Below are 11,658 nucleotides of genomic sequence, written 5' to 3' on the forward strand. Positions count from 1 at the left end.
TAATGAAAATCGAGTCAAGCCTTAACTAATTTTATCCCATAGATCGGTACAGAAGGTAAAACACATTAAAATCCTTCTTTTGATGTTATGACTAAAATGATTAAATTAGGAGGATAGGTTGCCAATACTAGTCTCCTTTTCCTTCAAGTCTAGAAGATTAAGGGGCGGTCTAGTTGAGGTGTTTAAAATGATTAAAGGGGTTGACAGAGTAGAAATATAGGAACAATATCCTTTGCTGTGGGAGTCCAGAACAAAGGGGCATTGGCTTAAAATTAGAACTTGGCAAGTCAGGGGTGAATTCATGAAGCACTTCTTCACACAGAGTAGAGGAAATCTTAGAATAGTACAGCACAGAAGGAGGCCATTCAAGCCCATTGAGTCTGCATCAGCTGTTTCCACCATCCTAGCAAGCAGTGCATTCCAAATCCTAACTACTCGTTGTAGAAAAAGGTTTCTTCATGTTGCCTTTTGTTCTTTGCTAACACCTTAAATCCGTGTCCTATAGTTATTGACCCTTAAGCCATTCGAAACTGTTCCTCTTTATTTACTCTATATAAACCCTTTATGATTTCAAGTACTCCAATCAAATCTCAGCTTTCTCTGGTCCAAGGATAACAAGTCTAGTGTCTTTATTCTATCAATGGAAATATAATTCCTCATCCCTGGAACCATTCTATTAAATCTCTTTTGTACCCTCTTCAAAGCCTCTGTGCCCTTCCTAAAATGTGGTATCCAGAATTGGACACCATCAATACTGCAGATGGGGGTAAGTTAGTGTCTTGTAAAGGTTTAGCATAACTTCCTGACTTTCATACTCCATGCATCTATTTATAAAGTCCACAATCCCATATGTTTTAACTGCTTTTGTTAACTTGGCCTGCCACTTTCAAAGATTTGTTCACAATAAACCCCATTGAAACTGTACCATTGAGCTTGTCCTTATTCTTCCGACCAAAATATATTGCCTCAGGCTTTTCTGCATTGAATTTCAGCTGCCATTCAGCACATTCCTTTTGATGTCTATTACTATCTTCCTCAATGCTTACTGCACTTCCACATTTTTTGTCATCTGAAAATTTAAAAATTGTGCCCTGTACCTGCTAAGATTAAATCATGAATATATATCAAAAGCAGCAGTAGTCCTAATGCTAAAACCTGGGGAGCACTACTGTATACTTTCTTCCAGTCTGAAAAACTTTGTACCCATGATGGTGCTATCCATTTAATCCCATGGGTTTCAATTTTTCTAACAAGCCTATTCTATGGTACTTCATCAAACACCTTTTGAAACTCCATATACACACCATCAACTGTGCTGCCTCATTCACCCTCACTCAACAGAAAGCTACTAATTTAGTCAAACACAATTTGTCCAAAACAAATTCATGCTGGCTCTCTTTTATTAGTCCATACAGGCCTAAGTAGCTGTTAATTTTCTCCCAGATTATGGTTCCTAAAAGTTAACCCACCACTGATGTTAAATTGTTGACTCATAATGGGCCTCTGAAATAGTCTAACAGTACACTCCCACTCCACTTAGCAGCATTTAACGTGGACCTGAACATGTGGGTCCGCTTGCCCTCCTTGGTGCTAGCCATTCGTGGGAACTTTGAAATAGGTTTGTTGAGTTCATGGAACAGGAACCAGGATTGGTGGTATTGGCAGCACATGGAAAAATTTGTGTCCAGTTTTCCGTGCTCTGGGTCAATCCTCCTGATCCTCATGTTCTTACTCTGGCTCCCCTGCATCCTGGAGCTCAGGCCAGGCCTCCTCATGAAGCTGTGCTTGGAATCACCTCTCCTTCTTCTCCTCCTCCACTGTATTAGAATCCTCAAAAAGGCAGCATTATCCTTATCTCTGAAATGATAGATTAATGAATAATGGGTGAACATAGTCAAGCTCACAATCCTAAATCAATAGCAACCAATAGCAATAGTCTATAGTGGCTTCTGCTCCACTAGCCTTATCGCTGATGCAGCCTTGTATTTGAGGTGCTAACAGACACATTGAAGTGACCTAGAAGCCATCCCTGAGACTTAACATCTGAATCCCACAGTGGTTGGAGAAGGTTTGAATGACATGTGTGACCTGACCTAGCTTGGCTCTCCAATCTCTGAATAGGCATACTAATTAACAATAAGTTGCTCATGATTAATGACAGGATGCACTTTGGCTCGTTATGAATGGCAATTGTGGAAAGCACATGAAAGCTTTCCATTGATGGGGTGCCATATATGCTACCCTGTGCCTCCTTAATGGTTGCCTGCATTCCCAAATTTCACATTCCTGTGTGTTAATGTTAAAATCCAGTGACTGCGATGTCAAGCCAGAGACTTCTATATTTCCCTGTTACAGCACTGAAAAAAGTATGGGTTCTAATGGCTAGATTCTCAAGGAGGTCTTCCTCCTTTCTCAGCCAGACTCCACTTTAATTTTGTGACACTAACAAGTTAGAGGACGTCCCCAGAAAGGGCCCCTTGGTCCAGCAGTGCACTCCCTCCAGGCTGCCTCAGAACCCTACCATGCAGATTCACTTCTTTTGATTTATAACTACATCATTAGTTTAATGGTGCAAACTGGTGGTTCCGTGCTTTTACTTGATGATCAGCTTCAATGCTCCCTTTCTAACTGTCCGCATCCCAGAAATCTACCTGGAACCTCACGATGTGAAGGTAAAGCTCCCTCTTCTTATTCTCCAGCCTCCTCCAGTAATACTGGATCCCATTGTTGTTGCGGTCGACATTCCCCACTGAGCCCATCACTGTTGACGTGCCCATGCGCCATGTGGACCTCTACCCTCCCCATCTAGAGGCTGTGTGCATGGTCACCTATCAAGGAGAACACACCCCCCCACAACCCCCAACCCCAGGAAAGCTTCACATACCCGCCTTTATTATGTTTTCCCCAAATATATGCTGCAGTTGCCTCCCAATAACCATCATCATCCCATCTGCAGCCAAATACAGAGACAGACAAGCCCATGGGCAGCGACTGTGAAAATGCCTGGCACACCAAGCTGTGTATTATTCCAATTGAGCACACAGCCCTTGCCCCTCCCTGAAGTTGAAGTACAATGTCCTTGAGATGTATAGCCCTGCAGCCTGGCCTGCTGCACCCCATGATTGTCTCTACTCTCTGATTACTGACTATGAGCCCAAGGAGCGTCTCTATGGTCAAACTCCGAGCCACTAAACCCAGACCAAGGACTTTAACTTTCAGTGAGCTCCCCATTGCCCTTATGACTGAAAACTACACTGTCTCCCTTCCCAACACCCCCACTTATGAGTCTCCGTGTTACCCATCCTTCTTGTCCCACACTGACACCTCCCCAGCCCCATTTCTTATTTTAGAGTCTGCATGTTTTCCCTCCCATTTATACATGTGGTATCCCATTCACCTTGTTTGTCAGTGTTTCAGTTTCCCTTGTTGGTCTCCCCTTTGCCATCATCACCCCCAACCCCCTCCTCCGCCTCCTTGTAAAGCCTTTCTGCCTTTCATCATTTGCCCCCCTCCGCCAACCCCTTGCAAAGCCTTCCTGCCCCTTTGTCCCCTGTATGCTTGTTATCTTTCTCCGCCACCGCCCCCGCCACCCACAGTCAAAATGTTGGTTTCTGAATGTTCAGCCCTGTCTGAGTATTGCTGCACAGTTGCATTCTTCAGGACAAAAGTGGCACCCACCTGGAGCAGACCACCCCTACACCTCCCCCAGTCACAACACTGGTCTCCGTCTGAATGTTGATCCCTGCCTGAGTACCAGTCCACAGTGGTTTCCTTCTGACTATGGAGGCAACCACTTGGAGCAGACCAACACTACACCCCTAGCAGTGTGGCATTCCACTGGCATCACATCAAGACCGGCACAGCATTGTGGCAGGTACGCCATGTATGTTGCCTTTACCTCAAAGTCACAAGTGAAATGAGGTCCGACCAGTGTATGCCACTCTTTTTCAAATGAGATTCAGGCCAATGTGATTTCCCACTGGTGTGATGGAAGATTGGAAGGCGGCACGTAATTCCAGCGAGAAGCTTTTTAATGAACATTCATGAGATGGTAATGAATGCAAATTGTGCTCACATCACTGGTCAACGGGATACCCAACCCACCATTAACCCACCATTGGAAGAACTGCAAATTGTTATTACACCAGCGGGTTTCTGACTTTTTGGCTCCGCTAGATTCTCCGCTCCCAACCGCCATGAAACCCGCCACAGGCAGGATGCAAAAATTCTGCCCTTGGTGTCTGTCTTCACAGAGGAAGATACAGAAAATCTCTCAGTAATAATACAGTACCAAGTGACTTGTGGAAATGAGGAGCTGGAAGAAATTAGTGTCAACATACTAATAAAGAAGTAGTACTCAAAAAATGAATTGGATTGAAGGTTGATAAATCCCCTGGACCTATGAGCCACATCCCAGACTGCTGAAGGAAGTGGCAATAGAGATAGTGGATGCATCGGTGGTTATCTCTTAGAACTCTATAGATTCTGGAAAGGTTCCTACAGACTGGGAAGTAACAAATGTAACCCCACTATTTAAGAAGGGAGGGGGGGAGAAAATGGAGAACTACTGTTAGTTTGACATCAGTAGCAGGGAAAATGTTAGAATCTATTATAAAAGATAACTGGACATTAGAAAATAATGGTATGTTGGGCAGAGTCAACAAATTCTGAATGGAAATCATGTTTGACAAACCTGTTGGAGTTTTTTGAGGATGTTACCAGTAGCATAGATAAAGGAGAACCAATGGACGTGGTGTATTTGGATTTTTAGAAGGCTTTTGATAAGGTCCACACAGGAGGTTAGCAAACAAAATTAGAGTACATGGGCTTGGGAGTAGAATACTGGTATGGATTGAGAATTGATTAACAGATAGAAAACAGAGCAGAGGAATAAACGAGTCATTCTCAGGATGGCAGGCTGTTACTAGTGGGGTACTGCAAGGATCAGTGCTGGACCCATAGCTGTTCACAATCTATATAAATGATTGGATGTGGGGACCAAATGTAACATTTCCAAATTTGCTGATGACACAAAACTAGGTGAAAATGTAAGTTGTGAGGAGAATGCAAAGAGATTTCAAGGGGATTTGGTTAAGCTAAGTGAAAGGGCAAGAACATGGCTGTTGGAACGTAATGTAAATGTGTGAAATTATCCATTTTGGTAGAAAAAACAGAAAGGCAGAATACTTCATAAATGATGAGGGGTTGGGAAGTGTTGATATCCAAAGGGACCTGGATGTTCTTGTTCATGAGTCACTATAAGTTAGCTTGCAGGGTCAGCAAGCAATCAGGAAGATAAATGGCTTTCATCACAAGGGTATTTAAATACAGGAGTAAAGATGTCTTACTGCAATTGTATTGAGCCTTGGTGAGTCCAAACCTGGGGGATTGTGTACTGTTTTGATCTCCTTATCTAAAGAAGGATATACTTACCATAGAGGGAATGCAATGGAGGTTCACCAGACCTGGGATGGTGGGATTGTCTTATGAGGAGAGACTGAAGAAACTGGGCCTGTTTTCTCTAGAGTTTCAAAGAATGATAGATGATCTCATTGAAACTTACAAAAAATTTTACTGGGCGTGACAGGGTAAATGTGGATAGGATATTTCCCCTGGCTGGTGAGTCTAGAACATAGAAAATAGGAGCAGGAATAGGCCATTTGGCCTTTTGGGCCTGCTCCGCCATTCATTATGATCATGGCTGATCATCCAACTCAATAGCCTGCTCCCGCTTTCTCCCCATACCCTTTGATCCCTTTCACCTCAAGAGCTATATCTAATTCCTTCTTTCTGTGATAGCAAATTCCACAGGCTCACCACTCTCTGGGTGAAGAAATTTCTCCTCATCTCAGTCCTAAATGGTCTACCCTGTATCCTCAGACTGCGACCCCTGGTTCTGGACTCCCCCACCATCGGAAACATCCTTCCTACATCTACGCTGTCTAGTCCTGTTAGAATTTTATAGGTTTTTATGAGATCCCACCCCCCCCTCCTTCTTCTGAACTCCAGCGAATATCTCTCCTCATACGTCAGTCCTGCCATCCCAGAAATCAGTCTGATATACCTTCGCTGCACTTCCTCTATAGCAAGAACATCCTTCCTCAGATAAGGAGACCAAAACTGCGCACAATATTCCAGGTGTGGTCTCACTAAGGGCCTGTATAATTGCAGCAAGACATCCCTTCTCCTGTACTCGAATCCTCTGGCTATGAAGGCCAACATACCATTTGCCTTCTTTACTGCCTGCTGCGCCTGCATGCCTACCTTCAGCCACTGGTGTACGAGGACACCCTGCTCTCATTGCACATTCCCCTCTCTCAATTTATTGCCATTCAGATAATAATCTGCCTTCCTGTATTTGCTACCAAGGTGGATAACTTTGCATTTATCCACATTATACTGCATCTGCCATGCATTTGCGCACTCACTCAGTTTGTCCAAATCACACTGAAGCATCTCTGCATCCTCCTCACAGCTCACCCTCCCACCCAGCTTTGTATCATCTGCAAATTTGGAGATATTACATTTAATTCCCTCTTCTAAATCATTAATATATATTATGAATAGCTGGGGTCCCAGCACTGATCCCTGCAGTACCCCACTAGTCACTGCCTGCCATTCGGAAAAATACCTGTTTATTCCTATTCTGTTTCCTGTCTGCCAACCAGTTTTCTATCCATCTCAATACACTACCCCCAATCCCATGCACTTTAATTTTACACATTAATCTCTTATGTGGGACTTTGTTGAAAACCTTCTGAAAGTCCAAATAAACCACATCCACTGGCTCCTCCTCATCAACTCAACTAGTTACATTCTTGAAAAATTCTAGTAGATTTGTCAAGCATGATTTCCCTTTTGTAAATCCATACTGACTTTCTGATTCTGCCACTGTTTTCCAAGTGCTCAGCTATTAAATCTTTTATAATGGACTCTAGAATTTTCCCCACTACCAACGTCAGGCTGACTGGTCTATAATTCCCTGTTTTCTCTCTACCTCCTTTTTTAAATAGTGGGGTTACATTAGCTACCCTCCAATCTGTAGGAACTGTTCCAGAGTCTATAGAATCTCGGAAGATGAACACCAACGCATCCACTATTTCTAGGGCCACTTCTTTAAGTACTCTGGGATGTGGTTTATCAGGCCCTGGGGATTTATCGGCCTTCAAACCCATCAATTTCTCCAACAACATTTCCCTACTAATACTGATTTCTTTCAGTTCCTCCCTCTCACTAAACCCTGTGATCTCCAACATTTCTGGTACATTATTTGTGTCCTCCTTTGTGAAGGCAGAACCAAAGTATATATTTAGTTGGTCAGCCATCTTTGTTCCCCATTATAAAATCCTCTGTTTCAGACTGTAAGGGACCTACATTTGTCCTCACCAAACTTTTTCTCTTCACATATCTATAGAAACATTTACAGTCAATTTTTATGTTCCCTGCAAGCTTACTCTTATACTCAATTTTCTCCTTCTTAATCAATCCCTTGGTCCTCCTTTGTTGAATTCTAAAGTGCTCCCAATCCTCAGATCTGTTTTTTTTCTGGCCAATTTGTATGTCTCTTCTTTGGATCTAATACTATCTCTAATTTCCCCGGTAAGCCATGGTTTGGCCACCTTTCCTATTTTACTTTTTTGCCAGACAGGAATAAACAATTGTTGCAGTTCACCCATACGGTCTTTGAACATTTGGCATTGCCTTTCCACCGTCATCCCTTTAAGTAACATTTCCCAATCCATCATAGCCATCTCGCATCTCATACCATGATAGTTCAGGACACTAGCCTCAGAATCAACTACGTCACTCTCCATCTTGATGAAGAATTCTATCATATTATGGACACTCATCCCCAAGGGGCCTCACACAACTAGATTGCCAATTATTCCTTTCTCATTAGACAATACCCAGTCTAGGATGGCCTGTTCTGTAGTTGGTTCTTCAACTTATTGGTCCAGAAAACCATCCAGTATACACTCCAGGAATTACTCCTCTGGGGTATTGTTACTAAATTGATTTGCCCAATCTATATGCAGATTAAAGTCACCCATAATTACCGATGTTCCTTTATTGCGTGCGTCTCTAATTTCCTGTTTAATGCCACTCCCAACATCACCACTACAGTTTGAGAGTCTATATACAATCCCCACTAACGTTTTTTGCCTATTAGTGTTTCTCAGCTCTACCCATACAGATTCTACATGGTTGCAGCTAATATCTTTCCTCACTATTGCATTAATTTCCTCTTTAACCAGCAATGCAACTCCACCGCCTTTTCCTTTTTGTCTGTCCTTCCTAAATACTGAACATCCCTGGATGTTCAGCTCCCATCCCTGGTCACCTTGCAGCCATGTCTCTGTAATCCTGAGTATATCATACCTGTTTACATCCATTTGCATGGTTAATTCATCCACTTTATTGTGAATGCTCCATGCGTTAAGGCATAAACACTTAAGGATTGTCTTTTTAACATTATTTGTCCCGTTCCCACTATTTTTCACTGAGGCCCTGTTTGATTCTTGCCCTTGATTTCTCTGCCTATCACTTTTCTTATTCCCCTTTCTGTCTTTTGTTCTTGTCCTTGATTCCTTCTTCTCTGACTCCTTGCATAGGTTCCCATCGCCCTGCCATTTTAGTTTACACCCTCTCCAACCACTCTAGCAAATATTCCCCCTAGGACACCAGTCCCAGTCCTGCTCAGGTGTAACCTATTCTGTTTGTACTGGTCTCATCTACACCAGAACTGGTCCCAATTTCCCAGGAATCTGAAACCCTCCCCCTCACACCATCTCTTCAGCCACATATTCATCCGATATATCCTGCTATTTCTACTCTGACTAGCACATGGCACTGGTAGTAATCCTGAGATCACTACCTTTGAGGTCTCACTTTTCAACTTACTTCCTAACTCCCTATATTCTACTTTTAGGACCTCATCCCATTTTTTACCTATGTTGTTTGTACCAATGTGTACCACGACCACTGGCTGTTCACCCTCTCCCTTCAGAATGTCCTGTAGCTGCTCTGAGACATCCTTGACCCTAGCACCAGAGAGGCAACATACCATCTTGGAGTCTCGTTTGCAGCCACAGAAATGCCTATCTATTCCCTTTACAATTGAGTCCCCTATAAATATTGCATTCCTACACTTTTTACTCCTCCCCTATGCAGCAGAGCCAACCATGGTGCAATGAATTTGGCTGTTGCTGCTTTTCCCTGAGAGGCCATTCCCCCCAACAGTATCCAAAGCGGTATATCTGTTTTGCAGAAGAATAGCCAAAGGAGATTCCTGCACTGCCTGCCTAGTTCTCTTACTCTTGCTGGTGGTCACCCATTCCCTTCCTGCCTGTGGACTCTTAGTCTGTGGTGTGACCACCTCTCTGTACGTGCTATCCATGATACTCTCCGCCTCGCAGATATTCCGCAGTGTCCCCAGCCGCCACTCCAGCTCCGAAACTCAGGTTTCCAGAGATGCAGCTGGAGACACTTCCCACATATATGCTGGCCCCGGGCATTGGAAATGTTCCTGGCTTCCCACATAGAGCAGGAGAAACACACCGTGGCTTTGAGCTCTCCTGCCATGACTTACCCCTTTAAGTTAAATTAAATCTTTTGGAAGATACTTAATATCAAATAATATCAATTATTCTAGGGCTCTTCTTCCCTGCTCCTCATTGTTACAGAATATAGCCCTTACAAACAATGAACCACAAAATAAGACCTTAAAAACTATAAGTGATAAAAGTAGTAAATACTTGTCCGACTGTACTCACGGTATTCAAGGGATCACCTCGTTCCCTCCTCACCTCCTCCCTCAGTCACCAAACTCAAACTTAAGCACTCTACTGCAGCCTAGAACAGCACGCCAGTGCCGACAAAATCAGCACTGTAAGATGGCCTGTTTTTATACTCTCTGAATCTAGCCTCTGAAAACCTGTTTAAGCCAATTATCTAATTAACTAGTTGTAGCTGCAAGCAGAGCCTGTATAAACCCTGTCTTAAAGCTGGCCTAAAACTTGCCTGCTTCCAATCCAAACAGCAGCTTTTAGTTAATTGCTAAATTAAAGAAAAACTAGATTTTAGATAGAAATTAACCCTTAAATTCCCTGTCACCAAACTCCAACTTAACCAGAAGACACAGTTTCAGAATAAGGGGCAGGCCATTTAAGACTGAAATGAGGAGGCATTTCTTCACTCAGAGGGTGGTGAATCTTTGGAATTCGCTACTCCGGGGGGCTATGGAAGTTCAATCACTGAGCATGTTCAAAACAGAAATTGATAAGATTTCTGGATACTAATGACATCACGTGATATGGGGATAGTGAGGAAGAATGGAGTTGAGGTAGATGGTCACCCATGATCTGTTTGAATAGTGGAGCAGGCTCAACGGGCTGAATGGCCTACTCCTGCTCCTATGTTTCTATGTGTCTATCACCCCATTCTTGACAGCTGTGCCTTCAGCTGTCCTAAGTTCTGGAATGCTCTCCGTGAACCTCTCTGCCTCTGTCTCTTCCCTTAAGATGCTCTTTAAAATTGTCCTCCTTTGTCCAAGCTTTGGGTCACCATCTAACATATAGTTATGTGACAAATTTTGATGCTAACATTCATGTGAAGTTCCTTGGGACATTTCACTATGTTAAAGGTGATAAATAAAAGCAAATTATTGTTGTTAAAGCCTGACACTGTGTGCAGGGGAAGGATAGACCTCTCCAGGTTTGCTTTGCAATGGCCAAGCCCTCATTTAGAAGTGTGTTGCACTTGTGAATAAAAATATCTGTTTGAGGAAACAAGAACTGAAATGCAACTTGATTGTGTGAAATGTTTTATATGGGAGCCACTCAGTTCAGGTTTCTCTGGAATCATTTTTCTTTCTTAACCTTACATTTGAAAGTGTATAACCACCTTGTAAAGATGCACTCTGGCAAACTGACAATTGTCCTTTGACAACATCTTCCAATCCCACAATCTCTACCACAGGAGCAGGGCAGTATATGCATGGAAACACCGACACCTGCAAGTTCCCTTCCACATTGCACACTGTCCTGACTTGGAAATATATTGTTGCTGCTTCACTGTTGCTGGGTCAAAATCTTGGAACTCCCAACCTAACAGCACTGTGGGTGTACCTACACCCTCATTGACTGCTGTGGTTCAAGAAGGTAGCTCACCAGCAGCTTTTCAAGCGCAATTAGGGATGGGCAATAAAGGGCCTTGCCAAAGATGCGTACATCTGATGAATGAACAAAAAAAAAACAGATAATATAATAATATCATATATACTGTAGTCCCATTCTTTGAAATACTGTTTTTACCTCATTATCTATCTTCTCTTTCTATCTCTTGTTATGTTTTCCTCCATCCTTTTCTCTTCCTATACCAGACTCTCAATTCATCTCCTGATCTCAGTATTTCCATCTCTCTGTTTTCTTCTGCCTCCCTGTTGTATTTCTTCCTCAAGAAGAATGAAAAGGAATAAAGCATCACAGGTAATGTTTCATGACTTTGTTTAGAGCCATTTTGATGAGACAGCATCAACTACAACTTGCATTTATATAGTGGAAAAATGTCAAAGGAGTGCAATAGTTAAACCGAGGTCCTGTCTGCTCTCTCAGGTGGACATAAAAAACATTACACTATTTCAAAGAAGAGCAGGGGAAT

This window comes from Carcharodon carcharias, chromosome 2 (genome assembly GCF_017639515.1).
Source record: "Carcharodon carcharias isolate sCarCar2 chromosome 2, sCarCar2.pri, whole genome shotgun sequence".
Lineage (NCBI taxonomy): Eukaryota > Metazoa > Chordata > Chondrichthyes > Lamniformes > Lamnidae > Carcharodon > Carcharodon carcharias.